Below are 14,867 nucleotides of genomic sequence, written 5' to 3' on the forward strand. Positions count from 1 at the left end.
TGGATCCCAGGTGCGGACGTGGCACTGCTTGTTAAGCCACACTGTGGCAGGTGTCCCACATATAAAGTAGAGGAAGATGAACATGGATGTTAACTCAGGGCCAGTCTTCCTCAGCAAAAAAGAGGAGGACTGGCAGCAGATGTTAGCTCAGGGCGAATCTTCCTAAAAAAAAAAAAAAATTTTTTTCAGAAAAGAAATATTGGACAAATTGGGAGGGAGTATGGAGTTCAAATCCTTCCATTAGTCAAGAGGAAAGTTAAAGACATTACTTTAGATTTTGTTAAGTGTATTAAAATATCTAGCATAACCACAAAAGGACTAGACAGAGAATTTAACTTCTAAACTAAAAGAGAGGAAACAAATGTAATAGCATTGTTTAGAAATACGTACATATGCACGTGGAAATCTCTAATGAAAGCCTGGGAATATCAGAGGGTTGAGATACACAGAGGAATTACAATGTTCTGAAGCTGGGTGGTGAGAATATGGGTATTTGTTTTACTATTATTCTTTATTTATACTATCTACGCACCTTTCTTTGTACATTTGTCAATAAAAATCATGCCGCATATCAAAACAAAGTCCAAATGCCATTTAAACATAAAATTTGATATCATAAACTTCAAGAAAAACATAAATATTTATATGGTCTTGAGACGGGAAGACTTGTATAAGCTCTTATGGACTGAATTGCGTCCCCCTAAATTCCTATGTTGAAACCCTAACCTCCAATACTTCATAATGTGACTGTATCTGGAGATAGCGCCTTTAAAGAGGTAATTGCGGTAAGATGAGGTCACTAAAGGATGCCCTAATCCAGCATGACTTTTGTCCCTATAGGAGGAGGAAGTTTGGATGCACAAAGAGACACCCAGGATGGATGCGCACAGAGGAGAGGCCATGTGAGGACCCAGCAAGAAGGCAGCTGTCCGCAAGCCGGGAAGAGGCCACAGCAGGAAGCAAACTGGACGACGTCTTCATCTTGGATGTCTAGACCCTGGAACTGTGAGAAAACAAATTTCTGTTGTTTAAAAAATAAATAAATATAAAGGTACGAGAAAAAAAATGTAATGGAGAGAGGCAGGGCACAATGGAACTCAAAAGAAAGCAAAAAAGAAAATCTCACCAGAAGAACTGTAGCAAATCGAAGGCAAAGGAACAAGAAAAGGCTGCACTTAGACAGTACCATTTCTATTCAAATTGTACTGGAGGACTAGCCAATGCCATAGGAAAAATAAGTAAAAGATACAAGAATTAGAAAAGAAGAAACAAAATACCATTATTTGTAGATGATACAGTTTTAGCAAGGTTGATGGACACTGGAATGATGTCTATCTAGAATGATAGCTCTCAGCCACGATTTAAGAGCTATCTATTTAACATGATGCTGGGGGCTCTATGCATTTGGTTTCATTAAAATGAGGGAAATACCATTAAAATCTTCATTGTAGAGGCAGAAACTAAGACTCATAGAGGTTAAATATCTTGCCCAAAGCTACTGAACACTCGAAATGCACCTAGTGCAACTGAGGAAATGACTATTTATTTCTTTTAATTGATTTTAATGTAAATAGCCACACGTGGTTAGTGGCTACTATATCGGACGGTGCAGCTCTAGAGGTTAGAGAATGGAGAAAGAGAAATGGTTAGGAGACCAGGAAAGGGGAGTAATATTCAAGAGGATAAACAGATAGGACACAGTGACCGATCACGCCAGGGAATGGGGGGCAGTGAGGGAACAGAGATGAAAAGTTCCTAATTTTGGAGGTAAGGTAGGTGGTAATGCCACAAAGGGAAATAGAAAATTCAGAAAAAAGAACTGGGTTAGGATGGACATAGCTGGTTTGGGCCCGAGAAGCATGGGGTGCCTGAAGCACATCTACATAGACGCCGCAGTCCAGCCACATCGAACTCCCAGAGACGGCATGTTCTTTCTGACCTCCTCGCCTCCATAGATGGTTGTCTCTGCCTCTCGTCTGCCTGGCAAACCCCTTTCTCCAAAATACACCACCAGCCTGTATTCCTCAACCTCCTCCATTCTTCAGAGCAGAATAAGGTCCCTAGAGCTCTGTAAGAAGACTCACCAACCAGGCATTAAGAAGTCTCCTACCCCACTGAGGGGCTGGCCCCGTGGCCGAGTGGTTAGGTTTGCGTGCTCCGCTGCAGGCGGCCCAGTGTTTCGTTGGTTCGAGTCCTGGGCGCGGACATGGCACTGCTCAACAAACCACGCTGAGGCAGCGTCCCACATGCCACAACTGAAAGGACCCACAACAAAGAATATACAACCATGTACTGGGGAGCTTTGGGGAGAAAAAGGAAAAAAATAAAATCTTTAAAAAAAAAGAAAAAAGTCTCCTACCCCACTGAACCACGAGCTCAGGGGCGAGAACTCAATCTCAACCATCTATGGATCCCAGGGCCTAGCACAGTGCCTGATGCAAACTGAGTGGAAAAGGACTGTCAAGTGGGTAAACCGAATGTATGAACGCATGCATGCAAGTGAATGAATCACATGATCCAGCCAGCATCCAGATGGACTGTTCCTCCAGGTAGTGACCTGGTGGGTGGCTGGAAACAAGCACAGAGCTCACTCAGGTGCCTGCACGGCCATCAATGAAAGCAGTCAGGTGCCAGGACAACTGCAGTTTACATAAGCCTCACACCATGATTTTTCATCACTATGACAACTTCTACCATCCCAAATTCAAACTCTTCAACCTTAGCAGTCTGCTAGGCATGCCTAAGAACAAATTTAATGGCTTAGAGTTCAACGCTAAATATGCAAAGATTTCTCCTCCAGAAATGGTCATGATGGCCACATGGTCTTGCTTTAATAACATTCTTCCTGCAGAGTAAAGATCAGATCTGACTAAGCTGAGCTGAACACCCTCAGAGATGGTAAATTAACCAAATGTTTCTGCTTTCCAAGCCAACAGATATTTGATCATCAGTCTACTGTGCTCTGTGCTATTTTTTCTTTCTGTGTCAGTTCATACCAGAAAAGAACCATAAAGGGATCACTTCACTGTCCCCAAATTGCCCTGTGCTTCATTTATTTTGCTAAACTGGCACTATTGACATGTGTTAGGAACTTGAGAACCATCGAATTGTGAAGTTCAACGTTTTGGCCTGTTAATTACATCAACATCTTGTCAAGTAAGCATTTTCCAGCAAAATCATTCTGCCCTGATCTCCCTCAAGTACCCCACTGCGGAACAAAGTCTGACGGGAAACAAGACTGAGTATGAAATTCATAACACATGCTTCATGTTAACAAAAAGAAAATTTAAATCCTGTACTATTGTGATAGCCATAGGCACACATTTCAAATTCAGGATACTTCCTGTTAGATTCTTTAAGTTACCCAAAAGTAGAACAATATGCTTTGTGAATCCACATAAAGATTCATGTCTTGTGATTCACATACGACAGAGGAGAATGAGAAAAAACATTCGGCCCAATTCCCAGGGCTGGAGGAGATGTTAACACACACCCAGTCTGTCTCTTGGTATCAAGGTAGAACTAGGAGGTGCCAATGCAGTTAGACCAGCCTGACGAAACATGACTACAGTGCCTTCAAAAGCAATCTCTACAGAGAAGGGACCACTGAAACTCATTCATTCATTCATTCATTCGTTCGTTCAAATTAACGGCCCATGTTTTCTATTGTTACTACTCCCTCATCCTCACACACACACTCCTCTTTACCTGGCTCTAGAGCTGAGGATCTACCTGGGATACTGGGAGAAGTTTCTTCAAAGCCTTAGAGGAGGTTCAAAGGCCTCCACTAGCAGCTGTCCTGGAGAGAAGCCCTGAGCAGAGCTGGAAATGAGGAAGGCCAAGACAACACCAAACAGCACCAAGTCTTGGTGCGCCACCGGGCTGGCCCCTCTTCAGCCTTGCTTTAGCCCCACATGTAGTCATCTGGCTCACCAAGTGAAAGCAGCAGCTCCTTCAAGGATAATAACAAAAAGTGCCTCCTAGGACACCAGGAGAGAAGGCACAGTTCTGATCTATTGCATAAAAACATTGCTCCTGGGGGCCAGCCCCGTGGCCGAGTGGTTAAGTTCGAGTGCTCTGCTGCAGGCGACCCAGTGTTTCATCAGTTCGAATCCTGGGCGCGGACATGGCACTGCTCATTGAGCCATGCTGAGGCGGCGTCCCACATGCCACAACTAGAAGGACCCACAACGAAGAATATACAACTGTGTACCAGGGGGCTTTGGGGAGAAAGAAGGAAAAAAGTAAAATCTTTAAAACAACAACAACAACAACAACAAAACATTGCTCCTGCATCCTACTTCATTCTCAGGCTTTATAAATTAAAATAGGAATAAAGTTACTGACCACAATTGTAAGTATAATTAAAATATTTATGAAAATCCCTGTTTTCTTATAGTGTATTTGTTTCAGAAGTTCTTTAAGGCATATAAATACTTTAGAAAATAAAAATAAGTCCTATTCTATGAACTTTTTCAAGTCATTTTAAGGTGACTTGGAGAGTGGGAGCCACCTCACGCTCTAAGGACAGTCACCCACTGCTCTCAGCATGCCTCTATTGCATCTAATTCCCATACTTGAATCTCAGGATTCAAATCCAATTTTTAGGAGAAACTATGTTTGAGTTGTGGGTAAATTCTATTTTTATAAATTAAATCAGTATCCCCTGTATTTACATTATAATGTCTTGTTTTAAAGTCTATCATGTTCCAAAACCCGGTCAGTCCAAACTTGAAATTGTCAGTGTTCCCTCAGAGGGGCCAAAATGCTCCCACAGAGTTCAGGGTTTTCCTCTCACATCCTGAAGAATTCTCTCAAAAAAGAATCAGGTACTTTTGTCTGCTTTATTAGTTGTGATTTTATTAAGTTTAGATTTCTCACCTAGCAGATACTCACAGAATGAGGTTCACTTATAATAATAATTGAGTAAGACCTAGTTTAGGGGAGAAGCAAGAAAAACTGTATACAATAGAGAACATTTTGTACTTAACGAAAAACCTCTCCCAGAGGAAGAAATATCAGTGTTCTTTGTGCTTGACGCAATTCATCATACACCTATGCGAACGGTACTCAGATAGGGAAATTATTGAATAAAAGCTGAGTATTTGAGAATAAAGCAAATGAAAATGGACTCATCAGAAGAAAAAAGCCATTCTTAGCCAAGTCCTATTAATCTTGAGATAATATGGGGAAAAAGCAGATAAAGGAAAGGCCAATGACCCAGAAGTCAGGAGACCTGGGTTCTAGTCTCACTGAGCTACGGACAAGCCCTGCGACCTTGGACAAGTCAACAAAGCACTTCGCCTCTTGGTCTCAATTCCTTTGTTAAAAAAAATGAAGGGGCCTGACTATATGGACTCCAAGAGCCATTAACTCTAAATATCATGTCCCCACCTTTTTAATTATGCCACCAAACGCGTAATAAAATTACGTGGCTGGAAGAAACAATCAGAGGACGAACAACGTGTAAAAAGAAAGGGGGGGAGGCTTCTTTTTGCTACTGGCATAGATCTCAGACCTACAGGACACGCTGTGGTCTGAAGTTATGATACCTCTTTATTATTTTCATAAATAATAAAAGCATTTAAAGTTCACTCAGAATTCAGTAAGATATCCTACGCTATTATGAAGAAGGAAGGGATTGGAGGAGATATTCAGAATTACAAGAGCGAGGGCAAAACTGATGGACCTGATTCAGATTTGAGAGAAAGATTCTATACTGGGGGGATTTCTAGAAAATAAGAAATATGCAACCCTAAAAGTGTTAGAAATACATAAATTACACTAGGTAAGCACCTAACAAGAAAATCTGCTTCTCTTTGTGGCACACACTGCCCCAGCATGGCACGTTCTGGAGAACAGAAGGAGGACGCTGCCTTTCTAACGCTCACGGCAACAGGCGATCCAGTAAACATGTTCATGAAGTGATGCAGCATTCAAGAACCAGGATAAAAAAACAAAATCTTCTAATTTGAATTACAGTGCTGCATAAATAAAGGGGAGGGAAAGGGGCCATAATTATTCAATTCTAGAATATGACTTCCAAGATAAGAAACAATTAAATATGTATGTGAGCTGCTCAATTATTGAAACAATAAAATTTTTACATTTTGCTTTCTAATAAAAATAAAAACAAAGTGTCTGTCTAGTGGCAGCAGTCAGAGGGGACGAGGGCACAGGGTCCAGCTGAGAAGAGAAATAAGAAAGAAGCGACTGAGGAGGGAGACGGAGGGGGAGTGGAGAAAGTGCAGGCTAATTCTGGGAGTCTGGAGTAGTCACGCATGAAACAGCAATTACAGTTAACTGGAAAAGCTGATTTGTTCGTTTGCTCTCACAGGTTCCATTTACGTGTTTGTAGATTAGATTTGGCTGTTAAGAAAGGAAATGGCAGCATGTAACAGACATAATGCCTGACAGTAGGGGGAAAAAACAACCCTCTATTAACAGTTAACTCAAGTAACTCATTTACCCAGTAAGAAAAAAATACAGCTAGAAGTATCTAAGCTAGTCTAAAACATGCCAAAGTTTCTAATTTATCCCATCTATTTTGAAATGAAGCACGCACATATGTTTTAAAACCAGAGTAAAAATTATAAACCACAATCCTTCATTTGTTTAGGCCAATATCTATTCACCAAGAAAATTAAACATTTACTCTGACATTTTTTCAAAGCATTTTGAATAAAACACTCCAAATTGTTAATACTGAACTGGCTCAACATTTTTATCAAGAAGCTCTAAAACTAGGTGTGCTTAAATGGTGAGATTTCTGTTAAACCAATCACTCAGGAGAAAAAAAATCAATGAAAATTCTTCTTTCACAAAGGTCTACCTTAAAGGAAATGTACACTTTAAACAGCACACTCACGCTTTTCTGTCAACGCCGGCTTCACCCGCCTAACTCTGCAGATCAGCTTCAGTCCCTGCCTCCTGCCCACCCTGCTGGTCTGTCCGACCTCCAGCTCCCAGCCGAATTCTCCCAGCACGTTTCATCATTTCCTGTTGGCTGCAGACTCCTCACAGCCGAGACAAGGCCATTCCCCTACACTGCTGCGTTCACCCTACAGGCACAGGGCTGGGCCAGCCTCTCCCTCTCTGGGCCTGCTGGGCCCATCACAGAAGAGCTTTCTTTTCAGAAAGTGAAATCTCAGTATTCCATGGAAAATCAGAGATGAGGTCTGAGAACAAAAGTGTTTATTTTATTTTTAATCCAACAAACTCAGGCTGCTCAATCAACATTTATATAGTGCTTACTTTATTTATGGTGAATCATGAAAATAATCCTCCGAGGGCTGAGTATTGTTCCCTCCTCCATTTTCCAGGTGCGATAACTGAGGTACAGAGAGGTCCTGTTCCGTGCCCAGTGTCACAGAGCTGGTAAGTGGGGAAGCCAGGATTTGAACCCAGGCAGTCAGCCTCTGGAGTCCAACTGTTAACCACTCCACCACACTGCCTCTCCATCTTGGCTTCCCTGAAGGACCAGAACTGGGTCTTAGATACAGCAGCTGCTTAATAAAAATTTTATTTGAACTAAATTAAGACTGCAGATAAGCAATGGGACTATGAAGTAATGAGAACAGCTTTCCAGTGCGCCCAGGGCACTCTCTCCCTCCTCATAACTTTGGCCACACCTCACCGGTGGATTCCTGGCAAGATACAAGCTCTCCTGTCCCTTTGGCAGAGGGTAAGACTGGCTCAGGCAGTTCTCCCGTCCTGGGGCTGAGGTGCAGCCCCCTGAGGTGGTGCTGGGACAGAAACATTGCTCCAGGTAAACCCACCTGCTAACCTCTAGCATGAGCTGCCTAAACTGGTATTTCCAGTTCCAATTTGGTTTCTGCCACCAGATATGAAACCATTGGGCATTCATTCAACAAACATTAGTGTCAGCCACAATGCTTAGGGCCTCAGGGCCCCAGTGGTTGAAAAGCCAAGGTCCCTGCCCTGGACCGTTCACAGTGTACAGGCGGGGCAGAAGCATAAATAAATAAAAATGGCATGAGCTGATGAATGCTAGAACCAATGCGCCCCAAGGGCTGAGGGAGCAACGACACAGGTGGGAAGCAGGGTCAAGGAAGGTTTCCCAAAGGAGGGAACACAAGAACTTGCCATCGACCTACTCAAACCATGTGGATTAAGGCAGAAAAAATTAAGGAACAGAGTCCAGCAAGTTAGCTAAAGAATACCAGCGCCATCCATTACTCAGTCCTCGGCCAACAGCTGAGGACGTGCACATCAGCAGGGGGACTCGAGTGAATAGTCATTAACCCAGCATGACTCAAAGACATCAGGACAGTGTCTGACCAGGCTGCCTCTGCTATCTGACACCTTTGTTATACCTCGGTCACACGGTGACAATGGCTGCCTTCACTGAGCTCTTTTAAAAGACTTCCCAAGAAAGGTACTACTAGGCCCATTTTATGGAGGGGAAACCACCAGAGAAGTTAAGCAACTTGTCCAAGGCCACCCAGCTAATAATAGCAGGATGGGATTCAAACCCAGGTCCACCTGATACTTTCAAAGCCCATCCTCTTTCTACTACACTGTAATGCCTCCCATTTGAGGACAATTAGGGTATCATATGGGAAAGAAGAAAATTTCTACAATGTGATTTTTTTTCCCATTCCTCTTGTTTTGTCCAAGTTTTTTTTTTTTTTTTAAGAAAAAGCTTTATTGTGGGGCTGGCCCCGTGGCCGAGTGGTTAAGTTCGCGTGCTCCGCTGCAGGTGGCCCAGTGTTTCATTGGTTCGAATCCTGGGCGCGGGCATGGCACTGCTCATCAAACCACGCTGAGGCAGCGTCCCACATGCCACAACTAGAAGGACCCACAACGAAAAATACACAACTATGTACTGGGGGGCTTTGGGGAGAAAAAGGAAAAAAATAAAATCTTTCTAAAAAAAAAGCTTTATTGAGATAAAATTTACATACCATATAATTCAACCATTTAAAGGGTACAAATCAATGGTTTTTAGCATAATCACAGTCAATTTGGAGACATTTTCAACACCTCAAAAAGAAACCCCATACTCTTTAGCTATCACCCCTCTCTCCACCCAACCCTTCCCCCATCCCTAAACAACCACCGCCTCTTACAAGGTGATTCTTAAAGAGACAGGCACAGAGTAGTCAGGTTGTTAACAGAATAGTGCAAATTGCAGTTCCGTGCTTCAGTTCTCCCTAAGAGCTGAGCCAGGACGGCGTAAGGCAAAAGCAAGACAACTCAGAGGCCGGTGCTGGGGTGAGCAGTGTGGGTACCTGGCAGCCCCAAATTAGACAGGCTCCACGGTTCTCATGTCCCTGAACTTAGCAGTCCCTAAACACGGAGCCAGGTGGTCCACCATCAGCAGGGATAGCAGACATCATGCAAAAACCCAAGAAGAGCCCCTCCAGTCACAAGACCTTATTCCATTAAGAATGCCCATCTCCCCATGTCCACAAAGGCGAATCCAGTAGTTTCCACTTATCCCTGGTTTCAGTTACCCACCATCAACCGTGGTCCAAAAATAATGCTACCACACAACGTCTACGTCATTCATCTCACTTCATCTCATCACAGAGGCACTGTATCATCTGACATCATCACAAGAAGGGTGAGTACAGTACAATAAGATATTTTGAGAGCAACTACAATCATGTAACTTTTATTAGTTATAATCGTTCTATTTTATTATTAGTTATGGTTGTTAATCTCTTACTGTGCCTGTAAATTAAACTTTATCATAAGTATGTATGTGGAGGAAAAAACAAAGGATATATAGGGTTCAGTACTATCCACGATTTCAGGCATCCACTGAAGCTCTTGGAACGTACCCCCTGCGGATAAGGGGGACAGCTGTATCAAGAGTGTATCGGATGCCGCAAGCTGGGGGTAACCAGAATGGAGTTGTTCTGAAAAGCCAAACTATTCAAAGACTAGCAGGACTCCTGGCTTTGAATGAAAAGGTGACTCCCCATCTCCAGTCTACTTGCTCTCTCAGCCTTCCTCAAATGCTGAGGAAAGCTGGGGAAGGAAGAACTATAAACAAACCATGCACACACTCCTGCAGAGCCCCTATTCCTCTGACACAGTTCTCCATACAGGACATCACAAACTGTGTGTGCCATTGACACACCGTAGAAAACTACTTGTCACTTAAAAGGAATGAGCGAGCTCCTGATAGATGCAACATGGGCGAGTCCCAAAAGCATCATGGTGAGGAAAAGATGCCAGATGCCGAAAGAGCACAGACACTGTCTCCATTCATATCAAACTCTAAACAGGCCAAATTAATCTATATGACAGATTGATGTTTGCCTGGGCCAGGGGGTGGGGTGGGGGACTGACTGCATAGGGGCACAGGAAACTTTTGAGAGTGACAGAAATGTTCTATGTCTTGACTGGGACAGTGGCTACACAGGCATATCTGTTTGTCAAAGCCTCTAAATGTGTGCATTCCGTTGTATGTAAATTAATATCTCAATAAAGAGAAGGAGGGGAGGGGAGGCAGAGGGAAGGAGGAGGAAGATGGGGAGAGTGCAGAGGAAGAAAGAAAGAAGGAAGAAAAGCCATCGCGGAACTTGAATAACAACTTTCTCCCGCTCGCAGCAGCACGGGCTCGCAGCATGGGCATTGGCTGGCTGCGATGGCGACTGACGCGCACGAGGAACCTCACCGCAAGGTGCCTCCAATTCAAACACCAAAACAAGCTCCGTGTAATGTCAGCACTAAGCGTATTCTATTGGGTCCCAATTCTTACAATAATTGCTCCTCTAACACACAAGTGATTCTGATGAACCGGAACAGTCCACCTTCTAACCAGGTGAACTCAGTTCTCCACTATCACTGCAGTAAAAGGCATGATGAGGCCAGTCAGCAACTTAGAAATGGCAGCTTTCCGGGACAGGTTTCAATGGCTGTTCCACAGTAAACAAGTAAAATCTAATACAATAATTACAGGTATTAGCTTGTCTTTTTTTTCAAATGATAAGCAAATCTTAAATTCTAGAAGCCTACCATATTCATAAATAGGTTATATAAAAACATTCTGATAGGTTGATCTTTTTTCTTTAGTTGGGGGAGAGGGTACTGGCTATGTTCAAGTCCTACCTTCCATATTTTTCATGAACCAGGACATAAACACAACCATCTTGCCTTTACTCTTCCCACATACAGACGGAAAAAGGAACAAGCCAAGCCAAGTTTCTAACACTCTCTATCAAAGAAGAAGGTGGCAGGACAAGCTGAGCTAAGTAGCAGTTCTATCTTCGGCAAAGTGAAAAAAAGTTAAAACCCTTTATATAAGCGTCTTTGTTTCTCTGGCACTTGCCCAAAGCTGGGGGGCGGAGGAGCAAAATGAAGCCAGCCTAATTAAAGCAGAAAGCCCAACTGAGAAAAACTTCAAAGCACCAATGTGATAGAAAAAACATGTTAATTTTTTTTCTCATGTATTTTATAAAATGCCATCATGAGAAGTAACACCTGGACTTCTAACACAATAGCTTGGTGGTTAAGACGTCACACAGCTCCCCGAGTCCTGGGAACAGCTTCAGCCTTCTTTGGGCAACACACTGAAAATGGAAAATGATCCCAGAAGGAAGGTCTGAATTCAAAAGGAGTGGTGAGCAAGGTTTGTGCTGAGTTGCTGGGTATTTTCAGGAGATATGCTATGTTAATGCCTTACTGGAAGTTTATTGGTGTGATTTTTTCCCCTCATTTATTTATATGTACCCTCTCTATGCTAGGCTCCAGAAATTACAAGCTAAATAATTCACCACACTTGCCCCTAAGCAGCTTAGAGTCTAGCAGGGTAGACAGAGAAGCACCCAGACGACTGACAGTGTGACAAGTAGTATGTCAACAGACCTAAGCCAGGAGCCCTGAAGGCGGGGTGGGGGCAGGGGGCCAGGAAGAGACGTAAGAAAACTTCCCAGGAAAGATGGGTCCTGAGCTGAGTCAGGTAATAAGGGGTTGTGTCACTCTGCACCTTTGGCTGTCACCTCCCCTCTCTGACTGTGGCTTCCTTCTCCTCCAAGGCAGAAAAGGGCACCAGATAGAAGCTCCCAACTTTACTGACCAGTGGGCAGGAGAAGTGCCCAACACAAGGCTGCCAGCTTTATTTTGACCACTAGAGACATCAAAAGAAGAAAAAACCCTACCACCTCCCGTTATTTCATTTCAAAGGCATTTTAATAATTTTTTAAAAGACATGTTAACACTAAAAAGCAGGTCATACAACTTCAGAATAAATAAAAAGCTTCAAACTAAATATCTTTAGCTTTGTAAAGAATAATTACACTGTTGATATTTTGGCCACATGGCAGTAAAAATACCATCACGAACTGGTGTTTAGAAACCCTGCAAACAGATGACACAATTCAGGACTATTTTATGACATTTTACACACATGTACCAGGATTTTTACATACAATGACTCTATAACTCATGATCACCCTACAAGGTGGGAGAATTGCCCCCATCTTCAGATGAGAAAATTACAGCTCAGGGGAAGCGGCTTGCCCATGGTCACACAGTGGGGGCAGTGCATGGAGCTGCTATACCTGGTTCCCTCTGACTGTGGAGCGCGTCTTGGGCCCACAAACACACCATGAGGCAGAAGAGAGCTTTGGGGGATCTCTGAGGTCCTTAACAGAACTAAACATCTATTTTATTGTTGCTGCTTTGGGGATGGCAAAAAAAGAATTCAGTTCTGCCACCTTTTATTTTTTGTAGTCACAAACAACCAACTCAAATCCTTTGTGAAACCAAGAGGGGTATAAATATGTAAATAAACGGAATCGTGATCCCAAGCATTCCAGAATGCTACCATTACCTTCTCTTTCTCCTTCTCCATTTTGGACAAACGCTAGGGAAAAAGAAGATGAGAAAGATGGGAAAGGATCGGGGCTGGCCCCGTGGCCGAGTGGTTACGTTCGCGCGCTCCGCTGCAGGCGGCCCAGTGTTTCGTTGGTTCGAATCCTGGGCGCGGACATGGCACTGCTCGTCAGACCACGCTGAGGCAGCGTCCCGCATGCCACAACTAGAAGAACCCACAACGAAGAATACACAACTATGTACCGGGGGGGCTTTGGGGAGAAAAAGGAAAAAATAAAAAATCTTAAAAAAAAAAAAAAAAAAAAAAAAAAAGATGGGAAAGGATCAAGAATGCCTATGTGCCCAGAAACAGAAAACATCTGAACCCTCATTCAAGATTTTCAGTACTGAAGTTCAATTTGGCATGTAATAAGTATACATTAAGTGTTTAATAAATGAATTAATCTGAAACCTATAAGCACTGCTGAATGTTATATAAAGTCAATTTAAAAGAGATGGTTTCTAACCTCTAAAAGTTTCCATTCTCGGTCTGAAATATGATTATAAATAGAATATCAACTACAAACTTAAAAGTGTAGCTCGTTTCACAAATTTTATGTTTTTCTTCTACTTTTACCATTTAAAATTGAAGTCTACCATACTTAATCTTTTAATACAATGTTCCCAGTCATACTTTGGCATGGGACCAGATCCTGCCGTGTGAGGACAGAGGCCGGATAACCATTAGAGGCTGGTCCCCGACAGGACCCTCTACAGACGTCTGCATGGGAAAGCAGAGCTGAGCGGGGCCGAGCAACAGTGACAGAGAGGAGCAGCAGCGACAGAGGCAGGGCCTCGGCAAGTCTCTAAGTGTCTGCTGCTTCTACCTGTACCATGAAGACAGCCTCAGTAACCAACTTGGGGCTTGGGAAGATTAAGTGAAATAACCTAACACAGCGCGTTTTTAAACGGTAGCCTTTGTGATCACCTCCTGACGACAGAACTGGAAGCTCCCAATGATGTTGAGCACAACGAGAGGCATAGAAGGGTCAAAGGGACCTCTCTAAGGGTAGGGTTGAAACCTACTTAGGGGGCAGCAGCATAAAGTTAACTGCTAGGAAATTCAGAGAGCAGGCAATCGATAAAAGTCAGAAAATCAATGAATCAATGCCACAACAATGCAAATAGAAGTGACTGTCAGAACCCATAATGACCACAAGGAGCAAAGTACAGATATGGAGAGGCTGGTGCAGAAGGTCTCATGAAGGAAAAGAAAGTGAGGGGACTTTGCCAAGAGGCCAATGGGGCTGAGCACCAGAGAGTGCCAAGTCCTGAATGACTCTCAGGCTCCCGCTTGGAAGGTCAGGTGTGCTGTTTGTAGACACACTGCAAGCAACCTGGCAGGAGTCATAGGGAGGAAGCAAGGCGCTCAGCCTGGCAATGGTCACTTTGCATTTATGACAGGTGACCCAGCTTAAGATGCAGAAGAGACAAGGGACAGGTATCTCCCATGTGTGAAACTAAGCTAAAGAGGGACAGGTTACAAAACAGGTTAAATAATATGATCCCATTTGTCTCTAAAAATCACGCCTGCATGTGTTTGAATATAATGATCTGGAAAAGTGTACATCAAAGGGTCCACGGTGATTCTCTTCTTCTGAATATCTGTATTTGTATTTTACAAAGTGCATGTATTAATTTTATAATGAAGGAATAAACTGAGTTCCTTTATAAGTTTTTAAACCTGGACAGATGACACCGAGGCAGAGTGTGGAAGGGCTGTGGGGCTGTTTTATAATGAAGGAATAAACTGAGTTCCCTTATAAGTTTTTAAACCTGGACAGATGACACCCAGGAAGGTGGAAGGGCTGTCAACAGCCCCACTGCTGCGCAGAGCGGGGCCAGACCACAACACTCAGAAGTCCTCGTGAACTGACAGAAACAAGGAGGTCACAGGCAAACCCCCACCTGGGACTTTTGGATAAACCCTGGATCAAGCTGCTATCAACCAAAGCCTGGCTCATCCTCCAGAAGGAGGCACGTCACCCCCTGCAGCTGGCTTCACCAATTGTGCAACA

The 14,867-nt window shown here is 43.3% G+C and overlaps 1 protein-coding gene across 7 annotated transcripts in view; it reads right to left on the reverse strand.

Annotated features, from left to right (window-relative positions):
• Window positions 1-14,867, reverse strand: part of PACSIN2 (protein kinase C and casein kinase substrate in neurons 2) — a 136,649-nt gene that overhangs the window by 87,592 nt on the left and 34,190 nt on the right. For 2 of the 7 annotated variants that reach the window (XM_070599692.1, XM_070599687.1), the window contains exon 1: window positions 6,869-7,058. The exons of the other annotated variants lie outside the window; for them this stretch is intronic. The gene's annotated coding sequence lies outside the window, so the exon portion shown is untranslated. Of the gene's footprint in view, window positions 1-6,868; window positions 7,059-14,867 lie in introns of those variants that run through there. 7 annotated transcript variants of the gene reach the window in all.

Source organism: Equus przewalskii, chromosome 29 (genome assembly GCF_037783145.1).
Source record: "Equus przewalskii isolate Varuska chromosome 29, EquPr2, whole genome shotgun sequence".
NCBI lineage: Eukaryota > Metazoa > Chordata > Mammalia > Perissodactyla > Equidae > Equus > Equus przewalskii.